The sequence below is a fragment of the Nicotiana tabacum genome, chromosome 5 (assembly GCF_000715075.1).
Source record: "Nicotiana tabacum cultivar K326 chromosome 5, ASM71507v2, whole genome shotgun sequence".
NCBI lineage: Eukaryota > Viridiplantae > Streptophyta > Magnoliopsida > Solanales > Solanaceae > Nicotiana > Nicotiana tabacum.
Window position 1 is genome coordinate 47,594,067 of NC_134084.1, and position 21,843 is coordinate 47,615,909.

The 21,843-nt window shown below is 34.9% G+C and overlaps 1 non-coding gene across 1 annotated transcript; it reads right to left on the minus strand.

The window, feature by feature from the left end:
* Positions 1-16,217: 16,217 nt before the first annotated feature.
* On the minus strand, positions 16,218-16,309 carry LOC142181385 (small nucleolar RNA snoR116). The gene has a single exon (XR_012710051.1). It is a non-coding gene; the product is annotated as a small nucleolar RNA snoR116 (small nucleolar RNA).
* Between the last annotated feature and the right edge of the window lie 5,534 nt (positions 16,310-21,843).

The window sequence follows — 21,843 nt, forward strand, 5'->3', positions numbered from 1 at the left end:
CTTGCAGATGCAAAAGCTTCAATTTATAAGAGAATATATATACATAAGATACAATATAATATACTACAAGAAAATATATTATGCTACAATATATACATAATATACAATATATATACTACAAGAAAATATATAAGAGAATATATATACATAAGATACAATATAATATACTACAAGAAAATATATTATGCTACAATATATACATAATATACAATATATATACTACAAGAAAATATATTTATAAGCTACAATATATACATAAGATACAATATATATACTACAAGAAAATATATAAGAGAATATATATACATAAGATACAATATAATATACTACAAGCAAATATATAAGAGAATATATATACATAAGATACAATATAATATACTACAAGCAAATATATTATGCTACAATATATACATAATATACAATATATATACTACAAGAAAATATATTTATAAGCTACAATATATACATAATATACAATATATATACTACAAGAAAATATATAAGAGAATATATATACATAAGATACAATATAATATACTACAAGAAAATATATTATGCTACAATATATACATAAGATACAATATATATACTACAAGAAAATATATTATGCGAATATATATACATAAGATACAATATATATACTACAAGAAAATATATAAGAGAATATATATACATAAGATACAATATAATATACTACAAGAAAATATATTATGCTACAATATATACATAATATACAATATATATACTACAAGAAAATATATTTATAAGCTACAATATATACATAAGATACAATATATATACTAAAAGAAAATATATAAGAGAATATATATACATAAGATACAATATAATATCAAGAAGTGATATTTATGCATGACAATTTAGTGTTTTACTATTGTTTTGTTATTTTCTTTTTCGTCAAGCACTTTAATAATTAGATATACATATATACTACATATTAATATAGCCATGATACTACAAGAAATTGTCTTAAAAAAAAAAAAAAAAAAGCCCGCTAGGCCCGCGAAGCCCACGAGCCCGGCCCGTTAAGCACAGGACCATGTGGGCTTAGGCCCGTCACGGGCCGGTTCCACCCATTAGGCCCACGAAGACCGGGACCGCCAGGCCCGGGACCGCCAGAGCCCGGGACCACGAAGCCCGGGACCGCGAGGCCCGGCCCGTTAGGCCCACTAAGGCCCGGGCCCGGGACAAAATACAGCATTACCTGGGCTCATTCTGTATGTTTGTTTGGGGTGATTAACACTCATTGGACTCAAAGAAAGAATAAACTAAAATTGACACACATTTAAATAAAACTCCGGTCTTGTCAATACGGCTTTTCATCACTTCGAAGAAGATTTAAAGGTTGTGTTTTACAAACCAGACAAAACCTTGAAAATGACCAAAAGTGGCTATTTTTGCAAAATAGCCTTCCGGCGTCTTTTTAGGGACATTCGGCTATTTTTACAAGAATGGAATCACCCGACTTATCTATGACGAAAGATTAAAAATTTTGACATTTTTTGGCTATTTTTTGCAAAAGGGGAGGTTGGACCCGATGAGGACTGCCTACGTATCTCACATCCTGTGAGAATCAAATCGGCGTAGTTCGGGCAACGACAATAAACTAATTCTGAAAATAAGACTTGTTTAAATAAATTACACTAAAAATATTTTTTTATTATTATTTTCTCAATTTTGGCAGAGTTTGCTATTTGGGCACTGTTTTTTTTTTTAAAAGGTAATTATCTCTCTACACTGCTATTTTCTTTTTCTCTTTTTCCAATATTCCAGTATTTTCAGAAGCCGGTCAGCACGCAAGTCTGCAACAAATAAATGCGTAAAACAAATAGGATGCAGCAGGATGGTCTTTTTCATTTCAGGTCGCTTGTCCTAGACGGACCCAACCCCTGTGTTGGGTCCCCTAAGTCAAGTGCACATGATGCAAATAAGCGTTCATACTAGGGATCCGGCATGAGGTTTTGTTATACTAGGTTCATCCTAGATGTTTGTTCTAGACCTGGCTTACCCGAGCGGACCACTCGAGCCGAGGATGGGAACTGCGTACCGGTAACCAAAAGATCATCCAGTTTTGCAACTCCTCCAAATCCTCGTTCTATTTTGGGATATGACACTAACAGAAAGAAGTCACGACCAGCGTGCACTTCTCAAGAGAGAGAAGAGAGGGATTTCGTAGCAGTTTATATATACAGTTCAGAGAATATCAAAGCGGTAAAAGCAATATTTTAGCACATTAGGACAAAGCATGTAATAAAATCATATAATAAATAAAGCCAAATATAACAATTCATCTAAGCTCAAATTCTAAACCCTGAACCAGAGATTCTGGGTTCGGTCCCCAGCAGAGTCGCCAGAGCTGTCACACCTCCTTTTTACCTACACCCCCGTGTCAGCAAAGGGGCGCAGAGGGAGTTTTTCCAATTAAAGGACAATCGAAACGGGATTCATTATTAAAAGATCAGAGTTGCCACTTGGGAGATTTATGGTGTCCCAAGCCACCGGTTGAATCCCGAATCGAGGAAAATATTGACTCTGCTTAACAGTCCGCACACCAGAAATCCGAGTAAGGAATTCTGTTAACCCGGGAGAAGGTGTTAGGCATTCCCGAGTTCCGTGGTTCTAGCACGGTCGCTCAACTGTCATATTCGGCTTATTTATCTAACTTTAATACATGTTGAACCTATGTGTAAATTTAAACTCTTTATCGCTTTTATTATTATTATTTTTTAACAAGAGTTGCGACATCGCAAAAATACATCTCGAACCACGTCACATCAATGCACTCGTGGTTATCGACACATTTCGACTCCGTCGAGATTTGGATTTGGGTCACATAAATGTGCACCCGAGTTTAAGAAAGTAAATTATTAAAAGCGCGCCTAAAGTGACTAGCGCGTTATCATTTTGGGAAAGCCATGAAATTTGCTAAACGGCCCGTCCCGAAATCTAAGCAATCAATATATACATTTAACGAGGGCCCCGTGAAAAATTTATTTTGTTCGGTGAGGCTAGTCTCATTTTTATTTTAAAAGGGCAAACCTAAAGCAATCTATAATTTTCTACTTTATTTGTCTCTAAAAAAAATAAAAAAATAAAAAGGAAAAAGTCCTAATTAATTAATATCACAAATCGGGGCCTCAAGTTCAAGTCCGGATCCAAACGAAAGGACGAACCTTTTAATTTGAATTCGCTACCTAACTTAAAAGCCCAGTCCATCCTTAAGTGCTAACGTGCCAATTGCCATATCAGTCTTGGGCCCAAAGAGCCCAAGCCATAAAATTCATGCAGGCCAACCGTGAATTTTCAGTGGCCCAAAGTGGGCCTAGGACTAACCTAGTTCAGATGAACAGGATCAGGCCGAGAAGAGCGCGGGGTAAGCATTTGCACCACAATTACTCTAACTCTCCAGAGTGTGTTTACCAAATAGTAATAAAATACTACGACGTACGCTCGTTCAAATTAACTACTTATTCACATCCAATTATCACGACCAATTTGTTTAGTCAGTGCTAATGATGCCTGCTTATTTTAAACAAGTTATTGATGATGCCTACTGATATTGCTAGCCTAAACTATTGATGCCTACTGATATTAAGTTTAACTCGAAATCAAACTTGATGACCCATCATACATTTGCAACTCCAATCATGTTTCTGAATTTGATTTTTAACAGAATAGTGTTACACTAAAATGAGCACTATCTATACTAAAGCGGTTGCTAGATAATCATTAATTCAAGTAGTCCCAAAACAAACCAGCGCACATTCGAACATTCTGATGCTTCTGTTTCTAATTAAATTATTGTCCCTAACTAGTTGCCTACTTTGACATGAATCATTTATAGCAGAATAAATCAAGAGTTCAAATAACTTCATCTAATACTAATTGTTATGGTAAAGCAAACTGACAACTTAGCAGCTCAAATTTGTAAACTAACAGCATGTTAACATGAGCATAGCAGTTCAGTAGCTCTTAATTACAATCCGTGTGTATCCACTATTCACATAATACAAAACACATAACGAATATCGACTAGGTATAATTAACTAACAATTCATCCAATTGTAAACAACAGGCAGCCTACAAATGAACACAAATCTGTGAATATTTCCATTTGTTAACTTCATCAGGGTATGAGCTCACATGTTGAACAATGAAGAACAGGGGATCAAATAGATACAGGGAATAAATCAACATAAAACCTAAACTAGAACACACGAACGTTACAAATACATTGAACGGGAATAAGCTGCAATCATATGCAAAAACATGGTGAATAACAAATGAGAAAGGGAAATTGAAACAATTTGAAACAAATGATACCGACAGGCTTATTTCAACGCAAAATTAGAGGGTAAACCTACTGGAATGAAATTATTCAAACATAACAGACTATTATCATGCTAATCTAACATTCAAGCGTAATAGACTAATCGACGACACTTATTCAGTCGATTACACAAATTATAACATATAACAATCAACAACAAACAGAAGCAATGATAAGATTGGACCAAATAAAAGGTCTGATGGAGAAAGAAAAGAGTAATTGATAAAAGACGAATTTGAACTCATCTTAAACAAACAAATAACAAAACATGAAAAACAAACAGAGAAACAGAAGAAATACCTCCGAACTCAGACCTATCTCACACTCGTTCGAAATTTTAACTTGATTCTGAAGCCGAAATGGACCTTAATCGAGTGCTCTCGACTGAGAATACATGACTAAGGTCGATTACGACCTCAGTTTTCTACTGCGTATCGCTCCCTTAACTTGGTTCTTTTAGGGTTCATCGAGTGCAAGCTTCACTTCTGATTTGAGAGTCAACCAGTTTCGAAGGGATTCGAGGGAAACGGAAATGGGATTTGGGGTGAGGGAGTCAAGGAAGCTACTGGGTGTTGGGTTAAGGATGGTTTGGAGGTGGCGCCGCCACCAGGGGATCTTGTGGCGGCGCTAGGGTTCCTGGCTCAAAATCAACGTTCGAGTGACTGGGGCTAGATTCGAAGGAAGGGGAGGGTGGATTTGGAGAGAAGAGGTCAGAGCGGAGCTGTGGTGTAAAGCTGGGGTTGTTCGGATGAACTAGGGTTAGGGACGAGGATCTTCGATCGAAGATTCGAGAGGTTGTAGGATGATTCGAAGGATAAGGGTTATGGATTTGGAGTGGGGAGGTCGAGAGGAATTAGTGGTGTAAAGTTCGGGTTGTTTGGACCACCGAAACCGCCGTGAGGCGATTTCCGGTGGGCGGAGGGCGACGGTACAAGGTGGTGAGAGACGAGGCTGTCTCTGAGTTGTTAGAGACGAGGGTGGGGTGGGGTTTGGTTTGGGGTAGGGGTTATGGGAATTAGGTATATTACAATTAGAGAATTAACGTGATCCGTTGGATCAATGGGAATCGACGGTCCTGATCGAAATGTGTCCAAACGCTGTCGTTTCGGTAGGTATGGAGACGGGCTGGATTGGGGCAGGTTTGGGCCGGGTATGATGGGGTGTTTGGACGGGTTTGGGGTGTATTTTGTTTGGGCTTTGAAGCTTCTGGCCCAAATCCGGGTCTTCTAATTTTTTTCCTTTCTTTTTATTTTCTAAAAATTCTAATAAAAATAAAAATACAAACCTAGATTAATTCTTTGTCCAAATTATCCCAAAATATTAATTAATCTCTAAATAATAATTATCACGCATAATCAAATACTAAATTAAAAGAAAAATCACAGAGTTTAACATTAAAACACTAAAAATGCAAAAAAATATTTTGTGAATGTTTTCCTCGTTTTTTATAAAACAACAACTTACTTAATTAATTCAAAAAATGTAAACTTAAATCCCAAATGCAAATGCAACATATTTTGTATTTTTATTAATTTAACAAATGATTATGCACAGACCAATGCAAACAATAACAGAAAATACCGCAAAATTCACAACAATTGCAAACAAACGAAAAAAAAATATTTTATTTTGATTTTTTGGGAGTAGTTCTCGTGCAGGGCAAAAATCACGTGCTCACATTTTGCATAAGCATCAAAACTACCGTTAGACGAGAATTCTAATCTTTCAACTAGGGGTGGGCATTCGGTATTTCGGTTCGGTATTTAAGAATTTCGGTTCGATATTTCGGTATTAGGTTTATCAATTGTGTATACCAAATACTGTACCAAATTATTTCGGTACGGTTCGATATTTTTATTTTGGTTCGGTACGGTTTCGGTTTAATAATCGCTAAATAAACTTATGACCAAAGTATCAGATTCTGGCATTTCCTTATATCTAGCTGGGTTGGATTATTTGTCCGCAAAATTCCTACTTTAATTTATATCTTTATTAATTTTTTAATTATAAAATTGAAATGAGAATGGATGGCATTAACGAGCATTGCGTGTGAAGCAGATTGCGCAAGTATCTTTTGAGTTTTCATCATATTATAATTTGCTTGCTAGTGGCCCTTATAAAACTTACATGACTTCAAAATAATCTACTGAAAAATTCTTTTGTAAAACTTCATTACCTAAACCACTACCCAATTCACAAATTCAGTGATTCAATGAATTCACAATGTTGACAATTTGGCATTCAAAAACAGAGGAAACTGTAGTACTGAAGAATTCACAATGAATTTAAAAGCAAAGCTCTCAATCAAATAGTAAAAAGAAACAAAAGCTAATGATATTATGATAGTACCGAAGAATTCCAGGAAAAAGAAGTTCTATATTAATTCAATCCTTCAACTTTCAATTATATGACATCACAAAATGTTTGGGCTTGGGCAGTTGGGCTGGGAATTAAATCAAAAAATGTTTGGGTTTAGGCGCTGGGGCTGGGGCTGGGGTTGGGCAGTAAGAAAATGTCTTTAAAAATTCGGTATTTCGGTATACCGAAATTTCAAAATTCTAATACCGAGGACCGTACCGAAATACCGAAATTACAATACCGAATTACACCGAAATACCGAAATAATTCGGTCCGGTTCGGAATTCGAATTTTTGGATTTTACAGTAATTTTTGCTACCTTTCATTTTCTTCTCCAATTATTACATATTGAAATTCAATAATTCATTTTCACGTCATCTTTTTTTCTATTAATTATATGGATTCCAATTTAAAGTTCCTTTCATTCCAAATTCGGTCACTTTTTGCTTTTCAGAGGTCAAGTTTCGGAGTCTTTTAGAATAATTATTTCTTATATTTTCAAATCAAAATAGAGCACATGTACATTTGCATGGGGTGAAAATTCGGACCTGTCAGGTGGCATAAGTAATATACTTATGACTTTCTTGTCACAAAAAGATATTTAAGTGACTTTACTCATTAATTTTCAATACTTTGATGATAATCGTCCGTTTTAAGTATATTACTTTGATGACAAGAGCCGGTATTCTCTCTCTCACTAGAACTAATGTGAATTTCACAATCAAAATAGGTTTTTTTTTTCCTATTTCCTATTATAAAATTCAATACTTCTGCGAGTAAGAATATTTTGATAACTGATGTTAGATATTAAAAATCTTGGACAATTATAGCAATGGACTTAGCAGGCTTTAACTTTTTACTTTATATTCTTTTGATATCACATAAAAATATGATTCATGGTATAAATAGAATTCTATTTATGGTGAATGTCCATATTTAGAGACATTCTAGGGTTTATTACTTGGTGGCTAAGTCAACCTCTCCCTATAAATAGAGGGTTCTATTCGATTGTAATTCATCCCAAAATTCAATAAGAATTTCCTCTCTCTTTCTCTGCAATATTGTTCTTCTACTTTTATTGTTTCATAACACGTTATCAGCACGAGACTCTATCGTCTCAAGAAGCGTTTGAGAAGATTAAGGTATAACTTTTCTCCTTTTTTTAATTATGACTGACATTATGAAAAGAAAGTTCGTTGCGCTTGAAATTTCGGGCAAGAACTATATGACATGGGTGTTGGATGCTGAAATCCATTTAGATGCAATGGGTCTTGGAGACGCCATTAAAGACAAAACTAAAGCATCCACCCAAGACTGTGCTAAGGCCTTGATTTTCTTGCGTCATCACCTTGATGAAGGGTTGAAAATAGAATCTCACAGTCAAAGATCCATTTGTTTTGTGGAATGGCTTAAAGGAAAGATATGACAACTTAAAGTTGGTCACTCTTCCACAAGCACGATATGATTGGGCTCATCCTAGGCTCCAAAACTATAAGTCTGTTTCTGAATATAATTCTGCGATGTTCAGAATTACTTCTAAATTGAAACTCTGTGGAGATACTATCACTAATTATGATATGCTTGAAAAAACGTTTACAACGTTTCATGCCTCCAATATGGTTCTGCAACAGCAATACAGAGAGAAAGGTTTCAAGAAGTATTCTGAGCTGATTTCTCTTTTCCTTGTGGCTGAGCGAAACAATGACTTGCTCATGAGAAATTATGAAAATCGACCCACTGGGTCTACACCATTGCCTGAAGTGGATGAGGTGTATTCTCATTATGATAAGAGTGGAAAAGGTCGTGGCCCTATTCGTGGTCGTGGTCGTGGTCGTGGTCGTGGCCGTGGCCGTGGACAAGGAAGAAATTTTCCTGGTGATAATCACCCCTCAAAGAAAAATAACCACCAAAAGTGAAAAGGGAAAGATGAGAGGCCAAAGGCAAATGGTTCAGAAACTGAATGTTATCGCTGCAGTAGAAAAGGGCATTGGGCAAATATTTGTCGTGTACCAAGGCATTTGGTTGAGCTTTATCAAGCATCTCTAAAGAATAAAGGCCCTGAAGCTAATTTTGTCTATGACAATGAGTTTGACCCACTTGGATGTGTTAGACTTCTTTGAGCACCCTGATGGGAATATAGACCACTTGATCAGTGATGGATCCGTGGTTAAAGATGATTGAGTAGTTTGATTTTTATTTTTGCTTATTCGTAGTAGCTAGTGAATAAACATCATGTAATCATAGTTCTTTACATGAGTAATAGTCATTAGTATCAATTAGTATTATTTTATGAATTAGTGTCAGTTCGTTCTAGTATTCGTTTTAAACAATATTTCAGCCTTTGACCATATCATAATTATTAACATACACTTGCATGTGGTAAGAATTCAAATATGGCATATTGTTTTAGTATTTAACAGTCTCCGTACATAAATTCTTACCAAGTGTTTCTAATACTAAAGTGTATGTTGAGTATAATATGTCAAAAATATATGTATCTATTCTGTATTGTATTACGAACTTAGTGTGCAATTATTGCCTTTACATATTGTACTATTATAATGAAAATTCATCATAAATGTAACAATATTTTTCTTTACCGGTATGCATACATCAGGCAGATAACGCAATCTTAGAGTAGTACATGAAAAAGCATATTATGATTTCACTGTTTAATAGTGCTAACAAGTGAAAAAGCAGTAATAGCATGTGATAATCTTGTTAAAAGGCTTTCTCGTAGTGTTAATAACCAAACACGAAAATCAAACTATAGCACTTATAGTTGTATTATTACTCCTAATAAATTAAAATAAAATTGATGTCTTGTTAAAATTTGCATGTGGCCTAGATGTTATGTGTATTAAATCTCGGTTGTGTGTGTAATACCATTATTTTGTATTTGTTTGCATTCTTTCATATAAATACATTTTCTTCTTTATATTTTTTCTGAATTTCCCTTTTAGACCAATATTTATTCGTATATTTCTTTTGTATGTCAAACCATGGGAAGCAAATATGGATATCCCACAAAACAAACTTGGATCAAAGTTCAATTGTAAAAATATTTGTTTAATTGATTCATGTACAACACATACAATATTCAAAAAGAAGAAATATTTCTCTCATTAAAGTATGTGTAAGGCAAATGTTACTACAATTTCTGGTAGTAGTAATTTAATTGAAGGCTCTGGAAGAGCTACTATAACTCTGCCTAAGGGAACAATACTTATCATAGAGAATGCAATGTTCTCCTCCAAGTCCAAGAGGAACTTGTTGAGTTTTAAAGATATCCGTCGAAATGAATATCATATTGAGACAATAGATGAGAATAATCTTGAATATCTCATCATTACCAAGAATGTCTCTAGCCAAAAGAGAGTTATTCAGAAGTTCCCATCTTTATCTTGTGGCATGTATTGGACAAGAATTAGTGTAATTGAGGCACCGTAAACCAAAAGGTTACTGATTCCAATACTTTTGTACTTTGGCATGATCGATTGAGACATCCTGGATCAATTATGATGAGACGAATTATAGAAAACTCAAATGGGCATTCATTAAAGAATTTAAAGATTCTTTTAGATAATGAATTTTCTTGCATTTCTTGTTATCAAGGCAAGTTAATTATTAGACCATCACCAACAAAGGTTGGAATTGAGTCCCCTGCGTTTTGGAACGTATACAAGGGGACATTTGTGGACCTATTCACCCACCTAGTGGGTCGTTTAGATATTTTATGGTCTTAATAGACGCATCTTCTAGATGGTCCCATGTGTGCCTATTGTCATCTCGCAACCTCGCGTTTGCAAAATTAATGGCACAAATAATTCGATTACGGGCACAATTTCCTGATAATCCAATTAAGTCTATTAGACTTGATAATGCTGCTGAGTTTTCATCCTAAACATTTAATGATTATTGCTTATCAATTGGGATAAAAGTGGAACATCCTATAGCTCATGTTCACACTCAAAATGGTCTTGCAGAGTCTTTAATTAAACGTCTGCAATTGATAGCAAAATTGTTACTCATGAAAACGAGGCTGCCCACTTCTATTTAGGGTCACGCCATTTTTCATACAGCAATGCTAGTTCGTCTCAGACCGACAAATTATCATAAATATTCCCCGTTGCAATTAGTTTTGGGTCATGAACCTAATATATCCCATTTAAGAATTTTTGGATGCGCAGTATATTTGCCTGTAGCACCGCCATATCGCACCAAAATGGGTCCGCAAAGAAGGTTAGGAATATATGTTGGGTTTGAATCGCCCTCCATTATTTGCTACCTCGAAACATTAAGGGGGAATTTGTTTATTGCATGATTTGCGGACTGTCGATTCGATGAGACACTTTTCCTAAATTAGGGGGAGAAATTGGTGAAACCAAACGGAAAATTTTGTGGAAAAATCCATCATTATCTCATCTTGATCCACGTGCCTCTATTTGTGAAAAAAAGTGCAAAAGATTATCCATTTGCAGAGAATAATAAATCAAATGCCAGACGCATTTACGAATTTGAAAAGTATAACAAAATCACATATCCCTGCAGAGAATGTTCCAATCCGTATTGATGTCCCTATTGGACAATCTTCTAGTGTCATAGCTAATGAGTCAAAAGCACGCCTAAAACGTGGCAGACCATTAGGTTCAAAAGATCGAAATCCAAGAAAAAGGAAAATAAATGATCAAAACGACACTACGAAAGAATCTCATGAAGAAATCCACGATTTAATAAATTCTGAGATTCATGAGGAATCCACTGAGCCCGAGGCTCAAGAAAATAAGGAACTATCAATAAATCCAATCGATATTGAGATAAATTTGAATCGAGTGGATATAGTGGTAGACTATGTCTTTGCATATAATGTTGCATCTAGTATTATGCAAGAAAGTGAGGATCTTGAACCTCAATCTGTTGGAGAATGTCGACAAAGACTTAATTGGTCAAAATGGCAAGAAGCAATCCAATCAGAGTTGAATTCACTTGCAAAACGTGAAGTTTTTGGGCCTGTAGTCCAAACACCTAATGGTGTTAACCCTGTTGGCTATAAATGGGTCTTTGTACACAAGAAAAATGAGAAAAATAAGGTACAAAGATATAAGGCACGCCTTGTTGCACAAGGATTTTCACAAAGGCCTGGTGTCGATTATGAAGAGACATATTCACCCGTTATGGATGCTATAACTTTCCGTTATCTCATTAGTTTTGTTGTCCATGAAAAGCTTGACATGCATTTAATAGATGTGGTTACCGCCTACCTTTATGGCTCACTTGATAATGAGATATACATGAAAATTCCCGATGGATTTAAAATGTCAAACGCACATAATTCAAAGTCCCGGAAAATATTTTCAATCAAATTGCAAAGATCTTTGTATGGTCTAAAGCAATCAGGAAGAATGTGGTATAATCGTCTTAGTTAGTATTTATTAAAGGAAGGCTATATAAATGATGTCATTTGCCCATGTATTTTTATAAAAAAAACATCGGAATTTGTTGTACTTGCCGTATATGTTGATGACATAAACCTTATTGGAACTCCTATAGAACTCCAAAAGGCAATTGATTATTTAAAGAAGGAATTCGAGATGAAAAATCTCGGAAAGACAAAATTATGTCTTGGTTTGCAAATTGAACATTTGGCAAACGGAATTTTTGTTCATCAATCTGCCTACATAGAAAAGATATTGAAACGGTTTTACATGGATGAGCACATCCATTAAGTACTCCGATGGTTGTTCGATCACTTGATGTGAATAAGGATCCATTCCAACCTCAAGAAGAGAATGAAGAGCTACTTGGTCCTAAGTACCATATCTTAGTGCAATTGGTGCACTAATGTATCTTGCCAATACTACAAGGTCTGACATAACTTTTTCAGTCAATGTCTTAGCAAGATATAGCTCTGCTCCCACAAGGAGACATTGGAATGGAATTAAACACATATTGCGGTATTTAAAAGGAACTACCGATATGGGCTTATTTTATGGCAATAATTGCAGTCCTGATCTTGTTGGTTATGCCGATGCTGGGTATTTATCCGATCCACATAAGGCTCGATGTCAAACATGTTATGTGTTTACCTATGGAGGCATTGTCATATCTTGGCGATCGACTAAGCAATCAATTGTGGCTATTTCATCTAATTATGCTGAGATAATTGTTATTCATGAAGCAAGTCGAGAGTGTGTGGTTGAGGTCTATAATACATCTTATTCGAGACAAATGTGGTTTGAAATGTGACAAACTACCCACGATTTTGTATGAAGACAATGCAACATGCATAGCCTAATTGAAGGGGAATTCATAAAAGGAGATAGGACAAAGCACATTTCACCAAAGTTATTTTTCACACACGATTTTCAAAAGAATGGTGATATCAATGTGCAACAGATTCGTTCAAAGTGATAATATGCCTAATTTGTTCACAAAATCTCTACCAACGTCAACCTTCAAGAAGCTAGTATACAAGATCGGGATACAAAGGCTCAAGGATGTGAATTGATGCTCTCATCGGGGGGAGTTAATGCGCATTGCACTTTTTTCCCTTACAAGGTTTTGTCCCACCGGGTTTTCCTTGAAAGGTTTTTAACGAGGCAACCAAAAGGCATATTATTAGAGATGTATACTCTTTTTCCTTTTCTAGAAATTTTTTTCCCATTGGATTTTATTTTAGTTAAGGTTAAAACGAGACACATTACTTATCAATTAGACATTCAAGGGGGAGTGTTATAAATAGAATTCTATTTATGATGAATTTCCATATTTAGAGAGATTCTAGGATTTATTACTTGGTGGCTAAGTCAACCTTGCCCTATAAATAAAAGGTTCTATTCCATTGTAATTCATCCCAAAATTCAATAAGAATTTCCTCTCTTTCTCTGCAATATTGTTCTTCTACTTTTATTGTTTCATAACAATTCATGAATATTTACAAAATTCATTTAAGGGGCTTCCATTAAGAGAAATTCCAGAATATATATTTGGTTGTTGTAGTATGTGACTAAAAATCTATAACAACTATCAGGACAGAGTGGGAGTAGCCTCCGTGGAAGACAACATGCGAGAGTCGAGGCTGAAATTGTTCGGACATATTAAGAGAAGAAGCATTGATGCTAGATGTGAGAGGTTGGCCATGGAAAGTTTGAAAAAAGGTCGAGGTTGGCCATGGAAAGTTTGAAAAAAGGTCGAGGTAGGCCTAAGAAGTACCGGGGAGAGATAATTAGACATGACATAGCGCTGCTTCAGCTCACTGAGGACATGACCCTAAATAGAAGAATGTGAAAGTCGAGGATTAAGGTAGAAGATTAGTAAGTAGTTTATAGTTATTCACAATAGGCTTAGCAACGTGCATGTCCCTTCATATTCTTAGATTTTTATTACGATATGTGATTTTGTTCGCCTCAGGTATTGTATTCCCTTGCTATTATTTAATACTACTTATCCTTTATCTCCCCTTTTTCTATTCCATCTTCTCAAATATTGTCTTAGTAGCATGCATGTCCCTTCATATTCTTCCTTGCTTTCCACTTCTTCTTGTTGTCCTTCCTGGGCCGAGGAGTAGATTTGGGTTTGTTGTTGTTGTAGAAGTTATCACACAAAACTGCAATTCTAAAATGCCCCATTAAGAAAAATTACGCTATACATATTTGGATCTTATAATACGACGCTAAAAATTTATCGCAATGGACTAACAACTTAATCATGCAAGTTCAATTAGACTGTTGGCTTTTTTTTAAAATTAGATTGTTAAATTAAAGACTTTCCAACAATATTTGCGGTAAGAGTGTTTCTGTCAATAGTGAACTTTTAAAATATATGGGCAAACACAGATGATTTTAAAACTTTAAGAAATACACATGTGACTTTACTTAATAACTTCCAATAATTGAATGATAATCCAAAGAATTTAGTACTCCAAAAAGGGAGTCCCATTAGGAACTCATCAAAAACACTATATATGCAGAAAATGAACGAGACAAACACTACAAAACCAACTTGCCACACGCAAATAGAATTTGAGTTTCAATTCTAGGATGAAAACACTTCCATGATCGCACTCATAAATTACAATAGAAAGATATACGAACATCCATGTATAAACTTGCCAAACTCTTATATCCTTGTGTAAACTTTAATGGAGTACAGTAAAACAGAGAGTTGTATAACCACCTTTACACATGCTAAATAATCTATTTTAACCAGCTAAGTTAAATGTGAAATGTACATAATAAAAATTACTAAGTCTAATGAAGTATTCAAAAATGTAGAGAGGCATCTGAATGCACAAGGACTATATGCAAGAATCCTTGTGTCAGAATCTCCGCCCCAGTTCAGTATCGGCAACGTACAGCGCTATATACGCTATTAAAAAAGCGCATCAGAGACTCTAATTTATTGCCTTTTGTAGACTCAATATTCAAATTGGTAATATAATGTAGTCTTGGGTCCTAATTAAAAGAAGTAGAATGGCTATATACATTAGGTTAAATTCCGCACCTCTTTTCCCTATTTTCCATCTAGTTCAACAGAAATGATCAAGTCAGATAAAGTATTCAACAATGTAGAGGCATCTGAATGCATAAGGACTATATAAAAGTCCTTGTGCCAGAATCTTCTCCCCAAATCAGTATTGGCAACGTACAGCGCTGCATACACTATTGACAAAGTGCATCAGAGACTCTAATTTATTGCCTTTTTTAGACTGATTAATCAAAACCAGTAATATCAAGAACTACGTAGCAACTCATATCTACACTCTCATTCTCAAACATAGGCTTATCACCAACCAGTCATCCATGTATTAAATTAATTCAATTTGACCATATATGAAATCAAATCTCAAATCACTTTTCAACTTAATTCATATGCATGCTTCTAGTAAGAAAATTATGTGATTCACAAGTGAAGGATTTCATGTAAAAGTTAGTTCAGAAGAACCAAAATCTAATTGTCTATGCTAACTGTCTAAAATTTAAATTAAGGAGCAACCATTGATTTACTTCTAGGCTCAATTTGATTTTCAATTGCAAAGCATTTAGATCAAAAGGATTAAAAATACTTTTCATATAAATTATGTTTTGAGTTAGGGATAAGTTAATTGTTCACAACAAATTCAAGCAATTACACAGCTATCTGATACATGTATCTATTGATAATGTAGCTGTTTGATAATTTTATCACCAAAGGCATCAATTAAGAACAATAGTCCTATATAATGTGAATTGCATATATAGCTCAAATAAATAGAAAAAACAATTGAGTCTGATGAAGTATTCAATAATGTGAGGCATCTGAATGCATAAAGACTATATACAAAATCCTCGTGCCAGAATCTTCGCCCTAATTCATTCTTGGCAACGTACAGCGCTGTATACGCTATTGACAAAGCGCATCAGAGACTCTAATTTATTGCCTTTTTCTAGATTGATTACTAAAATCAGTAATAGCAACAATTATGAGAGAAAAAAGATCAACAAAAAATGCGGAGTTGTTAAAATAAATAAAGAGGCTCAGATAGTAATGATATCGACGAATCAACAAGCTTATGGTTAAGCTTTCATAGTTTGATGGTATATGATTTTTTGGTCATCATTGCCTCAACTGTCTGAAACTTCGAGATTTAAAATAGAAAAAATAAAAAAGGAAATGCGAAGAAATTCCAGATTATGAAAACAAAAAGTGAGCAGTGAATTAGAGATCATGAAAGGCTCTGAATTTCAGTTGCATATGAAACAGCGAATAAGCGCAGCTGAAACCTGGAGTTGGTCTTGAGAGGGAGGCGACTAATCCGAACTGTGGGCTAAGAGGGCCTTCTAATGGGCTTATATAGAGCAAACCTCTGCAAAACCCTAATCTGCCAATTACCAGAATGCCCCAATAGCCCTAAAATCTGATACAGTTAATATAATAGGAGTAGCATGTTCCTCGTCTTTGGAAGAAAATAGCATAATATTTTACTTAACCAAAAATAGAATTCTAAATAAACGTTACCTTTATGAACAATTTCAATACAAATATAACTCCTATCCATTCAACAAAAATTAATGTATATTTCTTACTGCCTTATAGTCATAAAGGGATTCATAGCGCTATTGTTGAGTCCAAATCAAAACCTAAGATGTAAACTATTACAAGTATTTTTTGTGCAAGTTAAAGTTGGCCTCCGACCAAATCGTCGCTACTTATGCGATCTTGGTCAGGTTAATAAAGTTCGGATCTTTATTTTATTTATCTTTGTTTGTTTTGTATTTTTCGTTCTCTTATGTTATGGTATAAAAGCTAATTTTTGTCTATGCGAAGCTCTTGTATATATTTCACATAGAATTTTTGTGACTACCAAGTATTGATATGTAAAAACGTTTTGATTATGAAATCAATTTGTTGGTTGATTTTTTATTATTTATAATTTATTAAATTTATTAACGCTTATATGTTTTCCAGATTCTTTGGAGCACTAGAGTGAACATAGCATGAGTATCTTTTAGAGTAAAGATAGTATGAGTACCTTTTTTCTTTTCTTTCTTGAATGGGTATGAATTATTCTGTGTATTCTTTTATTTTTTATTTTATAATGACTACGGAATTTTTTAATTCTACATGTCATGTTTAATTTGTGTACCTTCTAACTCAGAGCAAAGGTCTGGTCAAAAGATAGGCTCAATTATTAATTTTCCTTAGTAAATTTGCTATATAGACTAAATTGATAAGAAAACAGTAATTGATCACGAAATCTTTAATGGACTTGAAAATTCTCTAACAAAGAAGTAAAGTTCATATTGATTCATCAATGTTCATCGTGGCAACAGTTTTATTTGGATCTTGATTATATTTTATTTTAGGCAAAATAGAATGAGTCACATTAAAACTTTTAGTTATGTTTTTCACACCTTGTTACCATTTTTTTAATCTTATATATAAATTATTTTTCTTAGATATTTTAAAAAAATAAACTTGATTTATCCCGCATGTATTTAATCATTAATTTTTAACAATCCGATCTTTGTGTGCAACACACAGTATCAGAAGATTTTGTAGGTAGGTTGATTAGACTATGGATGCTTTGTGCATATGCAGTAAGAGACTACGGAAATTGAAGAGGACTATAAAATATGGTCAAAGTGTTTGTATTTGTTTGTTCATAGATTATGTGTTGTCGTTGAATGCCTTTCTATTTTCCCTGCAAAAGATTCAACCCAAAAAGATCTTTTGAATCAGATTGTAAGTAATTATATACTCATTGATTTCGTAATTTTTAAGGTATCGTTGAAGATTTTAGCTTAATCTAGAAATCGAATTCTTATTCATGTTTGTTCATTATTGTGGATTGTTTTTTTAATGATTAGAGAATAATTTTTTGCTTTTAGAAGATATCTACCCGTGGACCAAGTGTGGTACCTTTTAAAAATAGATTTACAAACTTGTAATTTAATTTTTTCTTAATTTAGAATTTTAAAATTAATTAAAATTTTGCTTATTACATCTTTCCTTATTCGAACTATGTAGAAATTCTAAAATTTAAAATCAATTATAGCTTACATAATTTTTTTCCTTATTTGAATTATTTTATATAAATATAATAAATTTCATATTAATTTTCCTAAGGATTCATCTCCACATTGATTTCTTTCCAAGTTTTTGTTTCATGTTTGAAACAAATATGAGTGTAGTTATTACTTTTATTGCTCTTAGCAATTGATATAGAGACCATTATAATAAAAAGGAATGAATTCTTAAAATGGGATATCAATCACAAAAATATTTAAAAATATTGATTGGCTCTTATTAGGTACCAAGTTTGCGAGTGGTTTAATTATTCTACCTAAATTTAACAACAAATTATAGACTACTTTGGTAAATAGAATAATTTTTAAATTTTCCTAACAATCTGAATTATCACTTCAAAATGATAATAAATAATTGTTCATTTTGGTTTGATATTTTGTTGATTGAATCACCACAATACTTTGATCATTAAGTCCAAATCAATTTCTGAAATAACTACTATACAATTTATAACAAGACACTTTTTTGGGGATAAATCTTCTCTTCTTGATGAATACTAAAAAAAATAATATGACAATTTGGTATCATACTATTTAACAGTTTCTCAAAAGAATTGATAATAAAGCGATGTTATATGTTATTACTTCTTATCATTGAAATCTGAATTACTTTCTGTACTTGTATACAATATTTTATTAATAGACGCGGAACACACGTACAACGCACGTACACTAAAGCTAGTATTAACAAACTATTCGGAACTACCCCTACCCCTAATGGCCCCTCTAATAATTTGTCCATATCAAAAGTTAAGTCAGCATGTACAACTAACATAAAATGACCCATCTCCATAAACTTGACCCAATCTAGCCGATTGACCTGTCCTACATCTAACTATCCCATAAAAGTACTCGACCCGTATGATTTGAAAAGGTGTTCATTTCTCTACTGTCTTGAAAGAAAAAGAGAAGTGATGAACTCTCTCTAAGTTCTCCATATTGCATCAGTGAAAGTCCAATGGAGAAGTAGGCGACTTGGGAGACGGAGCATGATATGTGGAGCTGATATCCTCAATTTTTTTGGCACTTTAGGTATGTTTCTATACTCTTTCGAGGATGAAAATTTATTTAAGAGGAGGAGAATGTAACGACCCGACCAGTCATTTTGTGTATTTGAGCCAAGTTTTCCCTTTATAAGCTTTCCGTATGTGTACTTGTGATTATCTGACTTGCACATATGGTTAGTTTGGTTTCGAAGAAGTTTGAAATTGATTTGGAACACTTGATCCCTACTTTGAAAACTTAGGTTGGAAATTTTGATTGAGGTTTGACTTTTGTAAAAAAAAAACCCAGAATGGTGTTGATAGTTCCAATAGGTTCTTATGATAGTCTTTAACTTAGGCGTATGCCCCGAATTGATTTCAGAGATTCCTTTGATGAATTGGCTTTTTTTGCCGAAAGTTGATAATTTGAAGGTTTAGAAATTTTTTAAGTTTAACCATGAGTTGACTTTATGGCTAGTGGGTTCAAATTTCGATTTCAAAACTTGGAATTGGTCGGTATTGCCATTTGAAACTTGTGTGCAAAGTTTGGTGTCATTGCAAGTTAGTTTGGTAGGAATCGGGGTAGGAATCGGACGCTTGGTTGTGACATTAATAGTTTTTGAGTTTCATTCTAAATTCTATATATGTTGATGTTAGATTCATGGTTTTGGATATTATTTTAGTATTTTGAGCTGACGAGCAGGTTCGTATGATATTTTTAGCCTTGCATAGATATTTGGTGTAGATCCGCCGGGGCTTGGGTGAGTTTCGAACGTGTTTCGGACCATTTGAATTGATGCTCAAATTTGTTGGTTCTTGGCTAGTGCTGCAAGTCTTGCAAATGCGAGCATCAGTTCGCATTTGTCATGGATATGTCGCAATTGTGAAGATGAGCTGATGGTGTAAGGCTTCGCAAATGCGAAGCCATTTGCGATCTTTCTATTGCATTTGTGATGCCTGCTGGGTTCGCTTTTGTCAACAATGTGTCGCATTTGCGACATTCCTTAGGGCCGACCGGGTTCGCTTTTGCGATCTCTATATCGCATTTGTGGAGGTCGCAAATGCGACATCTGTAGCTGGGTTAAAAGTTGAGATTTCAGGACTTAGTCTCATTTTATCATATTTTTTAGCCCTAGACTAGGTGCGAGACACAAAGCTATTGGGTAAGTATTTTTGACTCAATTTTGATATTATAACATGATTATTAATGAATTTTAACATAAAAAATCATGAGATTTGAAGGAAAAGTTTAGGAATCTTTACTATATTTGGAAAAATAAAAATTTGTGATTTGAGAATGAATTTGAACTCGGATTTGAAAATCAATCACATATTTGGACTCATAGAGTTATGGACAGTCGATATCTATCCCTTCACTCGAATTTTGCCGGGCTGGCCCGGGATTGACAGTAGGAGGCGACTCTGAACATTTTCCAGTTATTACAGGGTTGCACCAAGGGTCTGCGCTCAGCCCATTCCTATTTGCCCTGGTGATGGATGCACTGACTCATCATATTCAAGGGGAGGTGCCATGGTGCATGCTATTTGCTGATGACATTATTCTAATTGACGAGACACGAGGCGGCGTCAACGAGAGGCTAGAGATTTGGAGACATGCTCTTGAGTCTAAAGGTTTCAAGTTGAGCAGGACGAAGACGGAATACCTCGAGTGCAAATTTGGAGTTGAGCCGACGGAAGCGGGAGTTGAAGTGAGGCTTGACTCTCAAGTCATTCCCAAAAGGGGTAGTTTCAAGTACCTTGGATCGGTTATTCAGGGGATCGGGGAGATTGACGAGGATGTCACACACCGTATAGGGGTGGGGTGGATGAAGTGGAGGTTAGCGTCGGGAGTCTTGTGTGATAAGAAAGTGCCACCGTTACTAAAAGGTAAGTTTTATAGAGCAGTGGTTAGGCCTGCCATGTTATATGGAACTGAATGTTGGCCGGTAAAGAACTCACACATCCAGAAGATGAAAGTAGCGGAGATGGGGATGTTGAGGTGGATGTGCGGTCATACAAGAATGGATAAGATTAGGAATGAAGATATTCGAGAGAAGGTGGGCGTGGCCCCCATAGAGGACAAGATGCGGGAAGCAAGACTCAGATGGTTCGGGCACATTTAGAGGAGGAGCACTGATGCACCGGTGAGGAGGTGTGAGCGACTGGCTGTAGTGGGCACGCGGAGAGGTAGATGACGACCTAAGAAGTATTGGGGAGAGGTGATCAGACAGGACATGGCGCGACTTAGGATTACTGAGGACATGGCCCTTGACAGGGAATTATGGAGGTCGAGTATTAAGGTTGTAGGTTAGGGGAGAGTTGTGAATATTTCTACAGCACAATAGAGTGAGACTAGCCAGTTAGGAGTTAGACTAAGAAGGTCATTGGTCGTCTATTGATGCAGGGCTTTACCTGCTAGTTTTACTATACCAGCCATCTTTATCGTATTTCGTATTCTGTATTTCATATCTATTGTATCGCTGTTATTTTATTATGCATTTTTGTGGTACTAATATATCGGCTTCTGTTGTTTTTTGAGCCGAGGGTCTCCTGGAAACAGCCTCTCTACCCTTCGGGGTAGGGGTAA